The sequence below is a fragment of the Lissotriton helveticus genome, chromosome 3_1 (assembly GCF_964261635.1).
Source record: "Lissotriton helveticus chromosome 3_1, aLisHel1.1, whole genome shotgun sequence".
Classification (NCBI taxonomy): Eukaryota; Metazoa; Chordata; class Amphibia; order Caudata; family Salamandridae; genus Lissotriton; species Lissotriton helveticus.
This window is the reverse complement of record NC_136061.1, coordinates 1,005,763,274-1,005,783,023: the sequence shown is the minus strand read 5'-3', so window position 1 is coordinate 1,005,783,023 and position 19,750 is coordinate 1,005,763,274.

Sequence of the window (19,750 nt, the reverse complement as noted above, 5' to 3'; positions counted from 1 at the left end):
TAGCTACTTTAGAAGCGTCTATTGTATGTGGTCTGGATAAAGCCATCCCGATGATCAGCGTTAATGTGAAAAACATAGCATAACCATGGTTCACAACTGCCTTAAAAATCGATAAGCAAACCATACCTTGTTCTTGCCTGAGCCCAGGACCACTGCTGGGGGCTGGATACTGTCCCTCTGGACCACGAAGGGGGAATTGAAATCGTGGACCTCGCCGAGTGCGCTGGCTGCTTGTGGGGGCTGTCCTGGGGCCTGAGAACCACATCCCCCAGGCTGTCCAGTACAGCGCGCACCATCAACGTCATCTGGGAAAGAGCCAGAAAAGCGATTTTCTGAGTGTTAAATTTCAAACTGGGGTAACCGTAAATACTTACAACCCCTGGAGTTAACAGTACCCCAATTATTTTGGGGGTAGGCGAAGGGAATGACAGGTTAAAATCTACTCAAACACGCAAAGGTGAAAGGAGGAATGCTAGCAATTTGTCTAACCACTGCAGTCACCCGGAGAGGAATTTCAAGCTATAGGCTTTTTGTACACCATGCCACTTTAGATTAGACCCGGGCAGCATCTTAAAATGACCAAAGAGGTGTCTGGGAGATAACCCTGGCTTACAGGTTTAAGCTATTGCATAATAACTTTAGATAATATATCTGGCCGAAAGATATCCTGTTTAAGACTTTCTGTAAGCTTAATGAACATTGATGGTAACTAGTCTTGACTAGAATTGAGACCTGCTCTTTGTAGCATGATCAAGTGCAAGCAGTTGTTCAGGAGGGGTCATTACTATGCGATAATCTTTGTATCCATATGTAATAAACGACTTAGGACACCTTTACAGATTTAAGAAAGATTGGCAAAGCCAGTAGGTTTGCTTTATTGTGCTCACACGTGCAGGGTAGGCTCATTAAGGCCTAACGAAGAAACACAAGTGGACTGTATTGAAGGCTCCCTTGATTGTTATGTGAATATATCTGGAAGGAAGACCATTAGAGTCGTAGAGTATGGAATGATTCTAATTCAGGGGGAGATTCCCAAAAGATAAGACACGTGCCTAGAAATTATTCCATTAACATTTTTTCTGCCCCTTCCTGTATTTTGATCCTGTTTAAACTGACAAACAAAAGGTAAGTACCTGAATACCTGGTTGTGAGCCGGGCTGGGCCACCCAGGAAGGAGATGGGGCAATTTGAGGCTCAAGCTAGACCAACACCTTGCTTACGGGGGGCCCCCACCCAATATCCTCATCTTTCATCTGGGGGGGGGGAACAACTTAGTCACCATTGGAAGGAGGGCACTGATTCAGGTCATGCAGAAGGCCTTGGTAGCGATGGGCAACCGGTTAGGAGCGGGCGAGCTCCTGTGGTCTGAGGTTGTCCCTCGCAGGGCTAGTTCACCGGTAGCAGTAGAACATTCCCGCAGGAGGGTCAACAGATCCATGCAGAAGTTCATGGGAAGAGAGGCCTGGGTTTCATTAGGCAAGTACCAATGCAAGAGAAAACTGAAGGGTACTACGATAAAGACAGGGTACACTTGTCTAGATAGGGAGTGGATATATTCCTCCTGGACGTACAAGAGGCACTAAACAGCGACAGGATGTAAGCAGCTAAGTAGGTGGGGGGCTCTGTCATCGACGGGAGCCTCCTCCAGAGCTGTGGCGGAGTACAGGGCGATCTGGAAGCAGACGGGTACAGTAAGGGTACCTCTGCGGCAGAAGGGTTTAGTAAGGGTACCTCTGCCTGGCACAGTAAGGGTGCCTGAGCCAAGGACCAGGAGCCGAAGGAGGTTCCGGGAAACTGCGACCCGTTAGTCCTTCGGGCGGTCGGCGGGCCTGAACCGACCGGGGGTGTGCCACACTGCTCCGCCCTGACAGGGGGGGCGGGAGTATAACAAAGTTGGTAATGTGCTGCACTGTCAGAGCATCGACTCGCCGTGCAAGATGGCTCCTTAGGCATGCAGGACAGCGAGGGGCTGCCTGCTTTGGATCGCCCGTAAGATGACCCACCATAAAACGTCATACGTGTGTTGTATGAAATAAACCTTCAGCAGTTCTTTCGCATAATTATGTCTCCAGAGTTTCATTTGGGTAGGAATTGTGTATATGTACAAGCAGGCGGGAGTGAATGGCGGTGTGGCAATATGCCGCTGACCGCGTGACCCGCAGGGGAACATGGGCGGGGCAGCGCTTTAGTCCCACCCGGCAAGCTCCAGCCAACACATATGGGGTGCCCCTCCCCGCGTCCACCATTCACCGGCCAGGGGAGGGCTTACCTGTGGGAGGGGCAAACCCGCTATATACACCGCGGTGGCCAAGGCTCGGCCTCTCTCCATCCCTGTCCTCCCGCGGCCCAAGCGCTGTTCCCACCCTGAACCCTGACCCAGCAGCTTGAGCAGTGGCGCAAAGTAATAGATGGTTGTAATGTTCTTCTTTGTGTTGCAGGCAGAGTTACAGGGCGATCTGGAAGCAGACGGGTACAGTAAGTGTACAGTAAGGGTACCTCTGCGGCAGAAGGGTACAGTAAGGGTACCTCTGCCTGGCACAGTAAGGGTGCCTGAGCTAAGGACCAGGAGCCGAAGGAGGTTCCGGGAAACTGCAACGGCGCCCCGTTAGTCCTTCGGGCGGTCGGGGAGCCTGAACCGACCGGGGGTGTGCCACACCGCTCCGCCCTGACAGGGGGGGCGGGAGTATAACGAAGTTGGTAATGTGCTGCACCGTCAGAGCATCGACTCGCCGTGCAAGATGGCTCCTTAGGCATGCGGGACAGCGAGGGGCTGCCTGCTTTGGATCGCCCGTAAGATGACCCACCATAAAACGTCATACGTGTGTTGTATGGAATAAACCTACAGCAGTTCTTTCCCATAAATATGTCTCCAGAGTTTCATTTGGGTAGGAATTGTGTATATGTACAAGCAGGCGGGAGTGAATGGCGGTGTGGGCACTATCGGCACTACAGCTGTATGCCTGATACCTGCTAGCGTGAGGGCTGGGTGGCATATTATGCGTCTTGGGGTTTGAAAGAAACACTCTGAGTGCCACTGTATTCTAAATAACTTTTTTCTGTGTTCACCATTGTGCTTACTCATTTGAGCTCTGCCCCATCATCTGTCTGCTGGTCCCCGGTCGTCATGGCTTGTGCCGGTTGTACGGAGGGACTCAATGCAATTCTTGCCGCTCCACACTGCGATTGCCACACTTCCGGGTGGGTCAGCCTCATCGGAGTTGACCCCGCCCCCTCCTCTAATTAAAACCCACCACAGCACAGACGCGTGCAGCGACACGCTGGCAGTGCGCCGAAGGCGCACCATAGGCAAACCAGTCTGCGCCCATCCGCGCCTGACCGCCTACAGATGCCAGGACCCTTGCATATTTTACTTTGAATCTCCGGGTAAACCTGTCCAGTATCATGTTGTGCTATTCTAGTGAGGAATTGCAATCTCTAAATCCTTTAAATGTATCACACAATGGGAAGGCCATTAATATAATTGAGCCCCTAGGCAACAACCAGGTTACTCCCCTTTGGGAGGACAAGTTGGAGAGTAATGCTTCTAAGCAGGACACAACTGACACACTGGCCACCAAGACAAAAGCAAATGACAAACCGCTCACTGCATTTATATTTAAATTCGAGGTCCATACCTAAGCACTCACTGGAGCTCTGGAGCCTTTTAGATGCTTGAAAAACCAGACATCTGTTTCAACACTGAAACATGGCTTCATAGCCAGGCCTCATCTGATGTAGCGATAGCCTTCACCCCTGAGTACCATCTAGTCAGGCTAGATTGGGAAGTGGGTAGAGGAGGAGGCATTGCAATTGCAACTAAGGCCCCTATCGAGATCAAGGTGCTGGAGTCCTTCTCCAATTCTACATCTGAGATAATGATTTTTAATATTGGAATTTCCAGCTTCGAAACTTGCAGAGGAGCACTAGTCTATAGACCTCCTGGTTCTAAATCGAAATTAGTTAACTATCTATTAGAAGCAATAGTATCGCACGTCCTAGCGACTGATGATTTTATTTTACTTGGTGATTTCAAATATCATGCAGAGTTATTGTTGGATCCTGACACAAGCCACTTAGTTGGAGCAATGGACACACTAGGTCTGACCCAAAGGGTAATAGGCCCAGCGCATCTAGCCGGTAGTCACACGCTGGATTTAATATTTACTAACTCGTCCAAATCGATTAATGAACCTCCTCTTCCTATATTATGGACTGATCATTATCTTTTAAAGTTTAGTTTGCTTAAATCTTCTCAGGGGAACCTAGGGCGGAATAGAAGAGTACTGATAAGGCCTTGGCGTAAATTAACTCCAGATGCTTTTTTAGCCCATTTTAAACCACAACAGATATGTCAATCTGACACGGTGAAACAGACTATAGCTACTTTAGAAGCGTCTATTGTATGTGGTCTGGATAAAGCCGTCCCCATGATCAGCGTTAATGTGAAAAACATAGCATAACCATGGTTCACAACTGCCTTAAAAATCGATAAGCAAACCATACCTTGTTCTTGCCGGAGCCCAGGACCACTGCTGGGGGCTGGACACTGTCCCTCTGGACTGTGAAGGGGGAATTGAAATCGTGGTCCTCGCCGACTGCGCTGGCTGCTTGTGGGGGCTGTCCTGGGGCCTGAGAACCACATCCCCCAGGCTGTCCAGTACAGCGCGCACCATCAACGTCCTCTGCAAGCGCCCGGAGGCGCTTAAATCACCACAGCGCATCCCGCAGCGTGGGACCATACCTTGTTCTTGCCTGAGCCCAGGACCACTGCTGGGGGCTAGACACTGTCCCTCTGGACCGCGAAGGGGGAATTGAAATTGCGGACCTCGCCGACTGCGCTGGCTGCTTGTGGGAGCTGTCCTGGGGCCAGAGAACCACATCCCCCAGGCTGCCCAGTACGGCGCGCACCATCAACATCATCCGCAAGCACCCGGAGGCGCTTAAATCACCACAGCACCTCCCGCAGCGCGGGACCATACCTTGTTCTTGCCTGAGCCCAGGACCACTGCTGGGGGCTGGACACTGTCCCTCTGGACCGCGAAGGGGGAATTGAAATCGCGGACCTCGCCGACTACGCTGGCTGCTTGAGGGGGCTGTCCTAGGGCCTGAGAACCACATCCCCCAGGCTGCCTAGTACGGCACTCACCATCAACGTAATCCGCAAGCGCCCGGAGGCGCTTAAATCACCACAACGCCTCCTGCAGCGCGGGACCATACCTTGTTCTTGCCTGAGCCCAGGACCACTGCTGGGTGCTGGACACTGTCCCTCTGGACCGCAAAGGGGGAATTTAAATCGCGAACCTCGCCGACTGCGCTGGCTGCTTGTGGGGGCTGTCTCGTGGCCTGAGAACCACATTCCCCAGGCTGTCCAGTACGGGGCGCACCATCAACGTCATCCGCAAGCGCCCGGAGGCGGTTAAATCACCACAGCGCCACCCGCAGCGGGAGACATGCGTGGGCGTGCCCGGGCGCTGCCCGGTTGCTGCCCGGGCCAAGGGCAGGCCCGTCACGTGCCCGTCCACGACAGGAAGAGGCAGGGCAGGGCCATTCCCCTTGGTCCTCCACAGAATAAGCCCCATGATAAAAGACTGCAACCGGAAGACACACAAGGACTGCGAGTAATTTTTTTCCCTTTGGGAGCGTGGAATTTAGCCACAGTGTATCATTCCTTGCTCTAAATTACCGCTAGTGACTTTTAGAGGGGCAAGGAGAGACGGCTATTTGTGGGGTGTTAACTGGGTGTAACAAACTTAGGCCAATACCGGGTGTGTTGGGTTGTGTCTCCGGGGCAATATTGAAATTTGGTCTCATCTAGGTAGTAGAAGTGTATTTTACAGTAACCAGGTTAAGGTGTGATCCCTCTAGTGAATTTTCACTAGGCAATAATTATGGGGAAGAATATGGGCATTACTAAGAAAAATGCAGCTAGGGGACAGTCAGCTGTAGCAACACCTCCACCAGTTACCTCAATTGACAAAATGTTGCAAAGGGCCCTGTGTGTTGTTACCTCAGAAATACAACGGACCAAAAGGCAGCTTTCCATTACCCCGGAGCTTTGCTGCCCCACCCCAGATCTTCCCATTGAAGTTAACTCACCTGGTACACCGCCATCACCTGTAGTTGATACAGCACCAGCCTTATTACATGTGGATCCCGTTGTAAATGTAACGTCACCGGCTAATAAGGGCATGACCACATGGAAAAAAGGGAAGTATAAACTAGCAGCTGGGAAAGTAACCACAAATAAGAAGGCAAAGATGAGGTGCGATCAGGGAGAAGACGTTTTTAGCGCCGGGATTCTGGAGCAGATCCCACTTTTAGTGTGACTTCTGCACCTAAATACCGGGACTAGGCCCAGTCTCTGATTACGGACCTCCTGATGCAACTGGGTGATTTAATTAAAAAAGAAGTCGCCCCGCTAGTTGATCAAGTGAGACTCCTGACAGATAGGGTAATAGCGAGGCAGATACACTCTACTCCGCCTGACACAAGCAATGGCCTAAGAGGGGAGAGTCCATCCAAAGGACCTAGTATATGGCCCACGAGACCCACCATCAATCCAACGAGTACTAGCAGACCAAGGTCTAGCAATAACCAAGCCTCTACCCAAGGGGCCAAACAATCCCTGCCTACTCAATCTGAGTATGCCCAGCGTAATAATAGCCCACAGGCATTAGTACCAGGCATGACAGGAAGTAGCCACCTACCCATCTGTACCCCTTCTAATTTTGTAATTGCAGGGGAGAAACAGGATGCAAGCAACATAGATACAAGGGGCAGGGGTAATGTTGTAATGCCAACCATAGACCTCCCCCCACAATCACTACCTTATGTAGTAGTCCTAACTGGGGTTCCACCTCTAAAGGCATCCCAGAAAGAGTCACAGCTGGACCTCAGAAATAAGAGCTTGTTTTGGCTGGCAACACATAGGCACTTTCCCTATGAGAAGGCAGGGGATATTCTGATGGTAAGAAGGGTAGAATGGGTGGGATCCAACAGGAAAAACACTAGGGGGACTGTGTGATTATCAACTTTAAAACACCCCTGACGGTAACCTCTTTACTGAATCAAAGAAGCCCACCCAATGGATCCGACAACTGAATGAGAATGTTCCCTCTTGATTACTTCTACTATAATCATCTGGACCAAGAGCAACCTAGGACGCTCACAGGTGCTAATAGCCAGAGGTTGGAGGGACACCAGTCGACACGTAACCACTTCCCTAATAGGCTCCCACTGTATAATTTGCAAGTTAGCAACCGATACGGCCCTTTAGAAGAAGTAGATTGACTATTTAACACAAAAGTCATTTGCTGTGGCAAGAGTCCCAAGGGCAGACAGAAAGGGGATGTAATGGTAAGCTTGGGGTACCAACAGGGGCTTCCCATGGCTGCTGCGAAACCTGAATTGGATATACCTGTGGGGATAATGTCTGGGGAGGGGGCAAGGGTATTTCCCACTGCTTTAATTTCATTCACCACCCCCACCAATCCTGTTATGGACGCCCTAAATTCTTCTAACCCCCAAACTACATCGGAAACTATCCCTAGCCTGCCTGATGAGACACCAAAGCAAAGTAGGGATCTTAAGATCCTGTCATGGAATGTGGCAGTTATTAAGGCTAAGCTATCGTCTCCTGAATGGGGTGGGTTTGTTGATCAGTTTGATGTCTGCCTTTTCCAGGAGACATGGGCAAGAGAGGATTGTGGAAGGGTGGGCTTTGCTACTTATAATATTCCTGCTAGCACAGGGGGAAGGAGAAGGCTGTCGGGGGGACTATCTATATGGGTAGGATCTCATGTGGGCTGCCCCCCCACCACCCTGAATACCCACTCACAAGACATGAAAGCAATATTGCTCACTTTTCCATCCAAACTGAGATTAGCAATTTTTTTTTTTTTTTTTAAGACCTTTATTTGCATTATTAGGTTAAACATGTATGGGCCTACAACCAATCCGGCCGGCCACAAGTCAAAAACGATCAAGAATCAAGATAAGCGACACAGGGCCAGTTGGCAGGCAAGCAAACATAATTGGACAATGCTAGAGACGGGATAAGCGGCAATAACGGCCCAACATCAGGATCAGTGAGGTCTATTTTATAATAAGGGGGACAAGGCTCATGACTGACTCACAAATACGGAAAAACCCAAAAACAGGATTACACCCGTGCCAAAACGAGAGGAGGGGGGAAGGGGTGGGGGGGAAGAGGTTGTAAGGGCACAATATGATCGTAGCACAAAACAATCACAAAATATAGTGGAGAAGCACACAAGTGCTACCAAGATCTCATGACCCCCACCCAATAACACGCTAACGAAGGCAAGGGGAGCGGGAAACTGTACGAATCGAGCCCACTTCTTTCAATACGAGCCTGGGAAAAAGGGGGAGGGGGGGGAAAGGGGGGGGGAGGGGGGGAAGAAGGAAAGGGGGGGAAAAAATAGGAAGAAAACAAGGGGGAAGAAACCAAAAAGGGACAGAAAGGGGGGGAAAGGAAGGGAGAAGAACAAAATAAAAAATAAAATAAAAGGAGAAACACAATCGTGTGAGATGGGCGCCACCCCGGGCCAGGCGACCCACGGCTAATAGTACAGAAGAAATTGGAAGCTGGCGAAAAGAAGGGTATGGCAGATACGACGAAGCATCGAAACCGAGAAAAGTGGCATAGCAACAGACCCCAACCCACCCATGCCTGAGAAGCGAGGACATAAGCGGCACCGCTATAAAGGGATAGAAAAGGGCCATAGAACCAAAAGAAAACATCTGAAAGACCCCACCCACCCGTCCCACCCCGCACCCCTGCAGAAGGCTACGGCCTATCCTCCAAACAGCGTGCCTGTCGCCCTAATCCGAAACCCGAAATATAGTGAAAAGAAAGGTAGAGGAAAAAGACAAAAAGAGGAGAAAAGGAAATACAAAACAAAAAGAAAATATGAGGGAGGAGCCAGAGGATATGAGCAAACACAATTGGCCACGACCCACCCCCGACCAACAAATGAAGAAATATCAAATCAGTTCTACACCTTCACATACAGCAAGAACCACAGGGAGGGGGAGGGGGGAGAGATTGTAACGTTTCACCGTGTCGGGAGTACAAACATCAATACAACGAGCAGGTAAACCAGCAGACTATCACGTCGTGCAACTCACCCCCAACCCTTCCTGACCACGAAACCCACCCAATAAAGGATAATGTGGAGCGTACCACCCAGCACAAAAGAATCGTAACGTAGTCCAGAGTCACGGCAGTGATATAAATCAGGTAAAGCCTTCGTACGGAGGGAATACAAAAAGTCAATTAAACAAGTCAATTGTAGCAATAACGGCAGGGCAAGCAACGGCAAGCCAGAGTCCAGGTGCGCAATCCGACAATACAAAGGTACCCCTCCAGAACCAAAGTTCGAATCCAACGTAGCGGGAGCAAACAGCGGACCACCATGAGTTCCAGGTACCCGGGAAGGAGCAGATCTCCGCGTCGTGTGGAAGTCCTCGAAATCCAGGCGGCGAGGAAGCAGAGGATCAAAAGTCACCGGTCCATCAAGCGGCCGAAGAACAACAACAACAACTCCTGGCACAGCCGAAGGGGGCGAAGCAATGGCGGCATCAGGACGACAGGGGTGCATGAAAGAGCGGCGGCCCAAAATGGCGGCGAGCCGCATGGGGTCGGTAGAGGCACCGGGGGCCAAGACAGCGTGCAATGACATCAAGGCGTCCAAGACATCTCCGGGCGTGGGCGCCCGAGCACACACCCAGGCCTCCGCACAATCCGGCCGGTAAGGAGCGTCGGTGCAGAGCGGAGCACTCCCCACGTTGTCGGCAGCCATCTTGTGAGTTTCGCCGCCCCACACTCCACCGTGGGCCCCCAAACAGTTCCCAAATGTAGGACTTTACAGACCTCCGGAGGTTCCCAACAGCGGCCTCACCGGCACAGGATGGGCGAGCGCCCGATGGGGGGGGGGGTCCCCTCCAAACAGTGGCAGGCCCCACAGGCGAGAGCCAGGCGCGGGGTCCAGGACCGCCGGACAGGACAAAGGCGAAGGGACCCCTTCACACGGTCAGCCCCCAACACATCTCGTCCCCCTCCAGCTGCATGGCTCAGTCATCGGGGCCGGTCCAGGATCTCCGGGGCACACACACAACGGTTCCCACCAGTGGCTCACTTTCGCGGCCGGGGCCGGCAATCTCTTCTCCGCCGGTCGGGTCCCGCAGGAATCTCTTCTCCGCCGGTCGGGTCCCGCAGGCGAGGTCCCGGTCTCGAGTGCCCGGAGGCCTCAATCTCACCGAGGGCACAGCTGCGGATCCACAGCACACAGGGACCTCCGGACCAGACGGTGAGTAAGAGTGGGTCTTTAAAGTTCGAATTCTGTATGGAGGTAGCGTCGCAGTGCAGGATATATGGCAGGATAGTCGAAGTTAGCCGGAGGGCCGATGGAGCCGAGCTAAAAGGCGGCCATTACGTCCTCGAGCTAGGCTCCTCCCCGAGATTAGCAATCATTAATATCTATTCTCGCCCTGTATTGCTTGCTCAGGAATCAAAAACATTGGACAAATTAAATCTTTTTATCCCAATGGTGCCACCTAATTCAGGATTGATAGTGGGGGGCGACTTAAATTGCCACTTTGAACCTCTTTTAGGTACATATGATGCTGTCATTGGCGAGGAGGATCTACAATGGGCTATACCCGACCCTCTAACGTACCCAGTAAAATCCTGGTCACCTCTGGTTTTGCAGATTAATGCTATTGCCCTAACACATTCCCTGAGGGCCTGTAATGGCCGCGCTCCATCGGACAGGCCCAGTAGGCCGACATTTAATAGAACTGGTCAGGCCTCCCAAATAGATTATATCATGGTGGAGTGCAGCTCCTGGTACCGGGTGAAGGACTTCGACGTCATCCCATGGATGGACAGTCAACACAATGCCTTGTCACCAACTTTCAGGGTTCCAGACTCAGGTATTTCTCCTCCTAGTGAGTCTTAGACTGGCAATAGGTTAATTATTGCCAACAACAGGAGAAGGTTAAAATTGGGAGCTATGAAACAATCTCCGGAGAAACTGCTAGAGCTTTATGGAATTATTATCCCGATACTGCAGGAAATATGCATGCTTAGGGTTGAAGGGGCCAACCCTACTTACTTACATTCGGTTGCAACGCTCCATAATCAGCTTATAGCTAATCTAGCTAATATGTTAAATCCTATTAGTCGCCCAAGGAAAAATAAAGATTCATCACATTCTTCGTATAATGACGAATGTCGTAAGGCCAAGAAAGCATTGCTGGAGGCTATCAAAGGGGAAGAAAAGATACTGATAAAAAAGCAGGCGAGCCCACTATAAAGAAGTTGTTTCTAGCGTAAAACAGTCCTGGGAAGAAAACAAATGGCTAAAAATTAAATCTGCCCCATTGAGTCGGGATTTGAAAGCATTCTGGCTAATAATAAGAACGGGCTGCAAGGAAGGTATTTCTACCAGCGAACCTAACTTGCCTGCCGAAGTGTGGTCTGAGCACTTTCAAAGGCTATATGCAATTGATCAAGAACAGGTCCTACAGGTAGACCCCAGGGGTACATTTTGCCCAGAACCCCCAAGTGCAGAAGCCCATTTGGTCCAATTGAGCAGTGGGTCAAATGATGTTTGCGAGGAAATAACGCTACAAGAGGTTAGCTCAGCGCTACAAAGATTACCTGCAGGAAAAGCTCCTGGGTTGGACAAACTCCCTGGGGATATGTTTTGGGAAGAACCGTCAATTTGGGGCCCTTACTTTCTAGTATTATTCAATGCCATTATGAACGGCATGCCCATCCCTGAGACCTGGGCTGGGGCTAAGATTGTACCAATTTTTAAAAAGTGTTCTCCGCTATTGCCAGCAAACTATAGACCGATCAGCTTGATCGACGTCACACAAAAACTGTTTGCTAGGGTAATATTGGATCGGATCCAGGGCTGGATGGAAGAAAATGATATCATCAGCCCATACCGTGCAGGATTCAGGAAAAACACCTCCACACTCGACCAAGTATTCAGATTCCAACTTATCACATGGAAGACAGTCTCAATGGAGGGTGGCAGCCTCTACTTGATATTTGTGGACCTGAAAACCACTTTCGATCTTGTCCCCAGACCCAAATTGTGGGGGGTTTTAAGAGATATGGGGATCCCTGTCTACCTACTTGACATACTGATCAAGTTGCATGATAACACATATGCCAAAGTCAGATGTGGTAGGGGAGGAGAACTGACCGGCAGAATTCTAGTGGGCAGAGGTGTAAGGCAGGGCTGTGTGCTTGCACCGACCCTGTTTTGCCTCTTTGTCAACGCACTAATTCCGCTACTGGCCGAGGTAGCAAACAACAATGCCCCAAAGCTAGCTAACACCAAGGTGGCGGCATTGATGTTTGCTGACGATACCCTCCTCCTATCAAAGGCACCAATGGGCATCCAGAGGTTACTGGATAGCTTCGCCCTTTTTTGTAGTAACATGGGTTTGGCGATCAACACTGCTAAAACTAAATTCATGATCGTCAACCCTCCCAAGACTGCCCGCCCTAACCCACAATTGAATGGCATTTGTCTGAATAGGGTGTCTGTATTTGAATACCTTGGCGTCACCCTATCAGAAGACATGCAGTGGGTGCCCCAAATAGCAAAAGCCAAGCTTAAGCTTTCACAGATTTCCTGGAGTATAGCCAAACTGGCCAGGGAGTCACCTTTTAAACCCATTGGCTCTGCGCTTGAAATGTACAGGGCTCAAGCGCGAGGTGCAACTTTGTATGGGGCAGAATTATGGGGGTATTCTTCGCCTTCTTCTTTAGTTGCAACTGAGAATAGATTCTTAAGACAAATAATGGGCCTCCCGGCGAGAACCCCGCTAATCCCTTTGTGCTTAGATTTGGGCATTTCCCCAATCGAGGATGCGATTGCCCTAAAACCGTTGATGTTTTGGCGAAGACTTTGGGCAACCCCCGAATTAGCATCATGCCAGGCAGACACAAACGAGCTTTTATCTTATACAGGCTTGTTGAAAAGGGTCCCTTGGTTTTCCCATGTAAAGCACGAGTGCGAAAGGCTTGGTCAACCTTTTATGTGGAGCACTCCGGGTGATACCTGCCCGTCAGTCCCTCGCGCTCTAGTGCCCAAGACTTTTCGTACTTTAAAGCTTGGAGCACTGCAAGCAAATCCCAAATTAGGCTCCCTCACAACACAGTTTCTTGCAGTGAAGCACAACTATAAGTTAGAAATATTTTTGGATGATATCCTCCCCCAGGCTGCAAGAAAGCTGTACGTACAGTTCAGATATAGCACTTTGCCTGTACGTGCGGTCACTAACAAATGGGTCGGACAGAAAGAGGAGGGTTGCACCGTATGCATTACACAAGAAGAAACAGAAATGCATGTCTTATTTTTCTGTCCTGGCTACCAAAATGCAAGGCACTATTGGCTTGTGCAGCTTTGTCGGAACTTGGGCTTTGAGCACTGTAGGGAGGCTTTTCGGGTTTTAAAATATGATACATCCAAACCCATTGTGTTTGCTGTTTCAAGATATTTATACACAATGTGGCGCAGGAGGTGGGCTTTTATTCAGAAGGGTTTATTCAGAAGGGTAAACATTTATAAAAAGTGTATCAGCAGCACTAGACTATCTTGTATATAGAATTGTAAATAGTATTAATTTTTTATATCTTGTCATTTTAAATTATTTATTGAACTATTGCTGCTATTCTCTCTAGCTGATGGTTGATTGCATCACATCAATTGACATACATTTTTCCGGCAGTGTTAATCTAATGCCCCCCCCCCCCTCTTGGCTATTTGGTAAAACCCATCGTACCCGCTTCCAAATTGGGAATTGTATTATAAACGGAGTGTTCCTTTTTAATCCTGATATATAGTATTTTAATAATGTGTGTTATTCTGTGCCTGTGCTTACTTTTTATGGTCCTGGTGACCGAAATAAAAGTTTTTGAAACGAAACGATAAACAAAACAGTAGAATAGCTGAACGCCAATGGAGGAAAACTAAAACGGAGGAAGATCGCAAGAACTATAGACAGCTACATTTGAATTATATAAAAAATATTACATTGGCCAAAAAGATCTACCTAACTCAGCAAATAAACAATGCTGCTCACTCCAGCAAGGAACTCTATAAAATATTAAGAGTTTACATCCCCTCGGGTTGAGCAGTCTTTGTTTGTTCCCACTCAAGAGTGTGTAGATTCTGTGTCCGCTTTCTTTGACAATAAAATCAAATCCATCTATGCCTCTTTCCCCCATTTGATCCTAGCCATTCTCAGCAAAGTAGGAAACTACCCATGATATCGTCTTTTGAGGAAATCAATGATGCCTCACTGTTAATGGAATTTGAACCCATAACCATTGTTGAAGTACTTGAAGGCTTAAGTAAGATTAAATCGGGTTCCCCAGCAGACCCATTTTCTCCCCGCTCCTGCACTAAGATTACGCCGTTACTTGCTAATTTTTTAACCGAAATTTTCAACAAGTCACTAGGGCAAGCCAATGTACCGATTAGGTGAAAATACGCGCAAGTCAAGCCAATTCTTAAAAAACCATCAGCTGATCCCACCCTACCAGCTCATTATCATCCTATTTCCCTGCTACCCTACTTTGGGAAGGTATTGGAGCATTTAATCAATAAACGGCTCACTGCTTATATAGAGAACCACGGTCTTCTGGACCCGTCACAGTCTGGCTTCCATGCTGCCCATGGTACGGAGACTGCAGTTATTGAGATTGTTGACAACATTAGACTCACATCGGACAGAGGGGAACAAGCAAATTTGGTTCTCCTTGCTTTGTCCATGGCATTCAATACCAACTCCCACAGTATCTTGAAACATCGACTGTGGGAGGTGGGTATAAGAGGGAAGGCTCTGGACTGGTTCGAGAGCTATCTAACGGACCGTTTTACCACTGTTCATGTTGAGTCATTAGTCTCATGCAGTCGTCCTGTCACTGTTGGGGTCCCACAGGGCTCTATACTCAGCCCGATGCTGTTTAATTTGTATTTAACTCAATTAGCTCATATCATCAGATCGTACGGTTTTGAGACTGTGTTGTATGCCGACGATACACAACTGCTTGTCACCTGTGGCTCTGATTACGTTGGACCAAGTGCTGTCAATTGAAAATTGATTGCATCCCTAGGGCACACTTGTATCTGGGGGTCATATGCCTCCACAATCTTAAAGAAACGAATCTTGACAATTTGTTTGAATTTCGAAGAGTAACGTTTTAATCCAATGCAATCATTAGAGTATGTTTCTCCACATACTAAACACGAATCATAATATCCATAATTATTTCATCCAGCTCCAATGCATTTCGGGCGTGGCTCTTCGTCTGGGAGCATCTAAAAAAAACGACATATATAAGCACCTGTGTGTGTTGTTGCTGATCTTTAAACAGACAGGCATATCAATTTAAATACAATCAAAATACATTCTAAAATGAAATCATACATAGTGCGAACTGTGATGATACATGAATGCTGTCAATATATCGGTCTCTCCACGGTACAAGTAAAACACAGGGTGTGGTGTTACGCTCTAAGGAGAAGCCCCAAGTGATATTTGACTACAACACAGCGATTTAACTGACACCTTTGCCTAAGAACTCCGGTCAGTTCAAAAACTTTTGTTTTATTCAAAATTGGGGCTTCTCCTTAGAGCGTAACACCACACCCTGTGTTTTACTTGTCGTAAAGCTGTTTCTCTTACACAGACTAACGCTAACCAGTTAATAGTATGTTTTAGCACTTTGTACCGTGGAGAGACCGATATATTGACATCATTCATGTATCATCACAGTTCGCACTATGTATGATTTCATTTTAGAATGTATTTTCATTGTATTTAAATTGATATGTCTGTTTAAAGATCAGGAACAACACACACAGGTGCTTATATATGTCGTTTTTTTAGATGCTCCCAGACGAAGGGCCACGCCCGAAATGCATTGGAGCTGGATGAAATAATTATGGATATTATGATTTGTGTTTAGTATGTGGAGAAACATACTCTAATGATTGCATTGGATTAAAACGTTACTCTTCGAAATTCAAACAAATTGTCAAGATTCGTTTCTTTAAGATTGTGGAGGCATATGACCCCCAGATACAAGTGTGCCCTAGGGATGCAATCAATTTTCAATTGACAGCACTCGGTTTCTCGTATTTCTACTCGTCCCCTGGGCAGAGGACGATACCTAGGAGCACCTACTTTAAAGACTGAACTTTTGTCTCATACACTTGATTAACTAGCTGTGCCCTTGTCTACCAACCTAAACAGTATTTCTGATTACGTTGGCACACGTTCACACTTCAAAAGTTGTATGATCGATATAAATAACTGGATGAGTAGTAACAAGCTAAAACTGAATGGCAGCAAAACCGAAATTATTCTATTTGGCAAAGCAGAGGAATTAGGCTCATGTCTCTCTCCTTAGTCAGCAGTACGCAACCTAGGAATCACAATCGACTGTACTTTGTCCATTAAAACTCATGTCAACCAGGTCTTAGGTGTCTGCTATGGGATTATGCGCAATCTCCGTAAAATCTTTAAGTGGCTACCCTTTGAAGCAAGGAAACCGTTGGTGCAGGGTCTAGTCATCAGCCGTCTTGATTACGGCAAAGCCCTGTTCACAGCACTAAATGAAGATCTTCTTTCCAAGCTTCAGACCCTTCAGAATACTGCGGCCAGATTGGTCCGTGACCTTCCCCCCAGATCTCCAGCTGCCCCTAACCTTAAAAATATTCACTGGCTCCCAGTGCGTCAAATAAGCCATTTCAAAATCCTAAGTCTTACACATAAGACAAAGTACGATACTGGCCCTAAGTATTTAGCACAAAAACTCCAATGGTATATACCAAAGAGATCGTTAAGGTCCGGCACCAAATCATATTTGGTCAGCCGCATGCACGTACATCCCATAATGGTTGTCGCTCTTTTTCTTACCTTGCTCCCATGCTATGGAACAACCTGCCATCACACCTTCTATCCATAGTGGATCATAAATGCTTTCGTAAAAATCTTAAAACCTGGCTCTTTCCTAAGTAAATACTTCCAAAGTAATTATTCAGGAGTTGCTGTCTGTTGTCGCTGTTTGTTCTGCTGTAAGCGCCTTAAAACCTTCCGGTGATAAGTGCGCTCTACAGGAATATTTGACTTAACTTGAATCCAAATGAGAAGGCCAAGTAGCAGTCCATATACATGACCAAGACCGTCAAAACAAACCCAGTCACTATTACCATGGAATGAAGGAAAGGTCACCAAACGACACTAAGCCACATTGAAACAGGGGATACAGGAATACACCAGCCTGATCTGGGTTCCCAAGGCAAACAAATGAGATAACAGTCATCCAAAGGCACAGATCAGTCCCCAAACCACAGAAAGGGAAGACCAAGCCCAGTGGGAAAAACTCAAGAAGGAACAAAGAGATTCACACCCTCACACAAAGACCAAGGGGTCTATTACGACCGCCACCGTAACATCAACGGGACCGACCGCAAGAGGTCTGGTGGTCCTGCTGTGCCTATTAGGATGCGACCGCCACCATGGCGGTCGCATCCTGTATATTTAACATTGTGGCGGGCGGTGCTGTATTCAGCACCCGCCACAATGTTAAACAGGCATATTGTGCATTTGCGTGCACAATGTGACAGGCACCCCGCGGTGCTTGCCACCTTCGGCATGCAAATGCAAGGGGGTACCATAGGTAACCCCCATGTGCCCCCCCCACATCCCCAACATCCTGGGGGGCCGCAATGGGCCCCCAAAGGCTGCATTCCACCTGCATTATAATATGGATGACGGTGTCTTGCAGACACCGCCACCATATCAGGCCCCTTTTTAGCCCAGTCACCTTTGTGACCGTGGAAAACCGGCAGACGGTCTTTCCGTCTACCGGGGTCCCCTCGCCATACTAATATGGCGGTGGGGAAATAGGAGTCAGGCGGTGTATAATGGCGGGCAGATCGCCACCGCCATACAGGCGGTGGTAATCCGCCCGCCATTATATTAGACCCCAAAGACTCAGCATGCCAAGGGGACAAGCCCTTATGGTGACGGACACACTTTTAACCCACCAAAGTGTGCCTACCCACAGTAGAGCACAGGTGAAATGAGTCAGGTGCAGAACCTCTTCAAAACCAACCCATCAAGTAAGAAAACATCGTCCCTGCCCTGTGCCCAGCTGGGCTAATGTGGTAAAATGGGTAACCAAACTCAAAAACAAAGAATTACAGGAGGAAAGGGATGTCAAAGCCCCAATAAGAAACCACACAACAGTGATCAAAGCATGGCCAGGGCAGACCAAGTTACAAGCCCAATATGGAGAAAAGAGCAATGAGCAGGAACAAGTTCACCAACAGAATCCAAACTAAAATGGAAAGGAGGAATTGAAAGACCCAATAACAAAGCCCACACTAATCAGGAGATGGGCTCCTACGGCACTCCACACCGTAAGCTCTAAGATCTGAGGGGCAGCAGTGTTACAGAACTCCAGAAAAGGCATTGAAACCTCCAACTGGGGGACCCTAGAGAGGACAGGTACACAGGCCCAGCAGATAAAAGCATTCCATGCAGCAGACTAGCCAAGGTCTGCAGAGTTGGAAGGATAAAATCACCGCAATGGCAACAAACATCTCAACCCAACACACTGCAGGATCAGCATGTGCCCATGTATGGTACAATTGCTAGATCTCTAGAAGGCCCAGTAATGCACAAAGGGTGCGGCAAAGGTTGCTGCAGGAGCAGGAAGGCAAAACACCAAGGTGTGATTTCAATGTATGTTTTAATGTGGAGTAATATCAATTTTTGGAGACTGGAGTATTTCCTCTAGTATCAGTATTTGCATGCTGTTTTGTTCCTTAAAAATGTCTTTAGACTGCCCACTTCTCCAAAATTATTGGAGATAATTATATTTCCTCCGCCAACAGTTTATCTTCAAAAATCTGGAGCTCCTTCCAAGGTTACCACTGCCGTTGGTTTTTACCCAAAATGAGTTGTTGGGAAGCTAATTTTTATTCCACCTACCTACAGTTTTCTTGTGCTTTTTGGAGCTGTTTTGCTCCAGGGAGAAGCAACTTCATTTTAATCCACTGACTTCATCTGGGGAAACTAGCTATATCTTTGTTATTTGTGCATTTTGTCATAGAATACAGGGTTCATCAAAATAGTAGCAGCTTTTGGAAGAACATTTTATATCTTGTGCAAAGACAAGTGCCTGTTCAATCTGCTGCTGGTCCTCAACAGGATGTGGAATAACATGATGCCCTTCAAACTAGAAGAAGGTACAAATAGCGACCCTACAGATGTAAAGTTGATCTGTTTGCAATGTCAGATGAACACATATAAAATATTTACAGACTTGATTCACACACAATATTATTCATACTATGCCTTATAACGTTTATTTTAGAGTCTAATAGTAATATTAGATCTGCTGCCCCACTACTGGTTTAATTTCTCCTAGTATTGCACTTCTGTGAAACTGGTTAAGTTATAGGAATTGTTGCCATGCCTTCAGGACTCTATCAGTCTTCCTCTCATAAGATAATGCAGCAAGTACTCAGTGCTATGTTGAAATAGATGCAGTGTTTCACCATCTTCCCTAAAAACTGCAAGTGCACCAACAAAAGTGAAGTATGCGTTCTGTGGTGTTGCTGGGTTCCGAACTGTTGTTGGAGTCATTGATTGTACACACATTTTCATTGCTCCACCTCGTGCT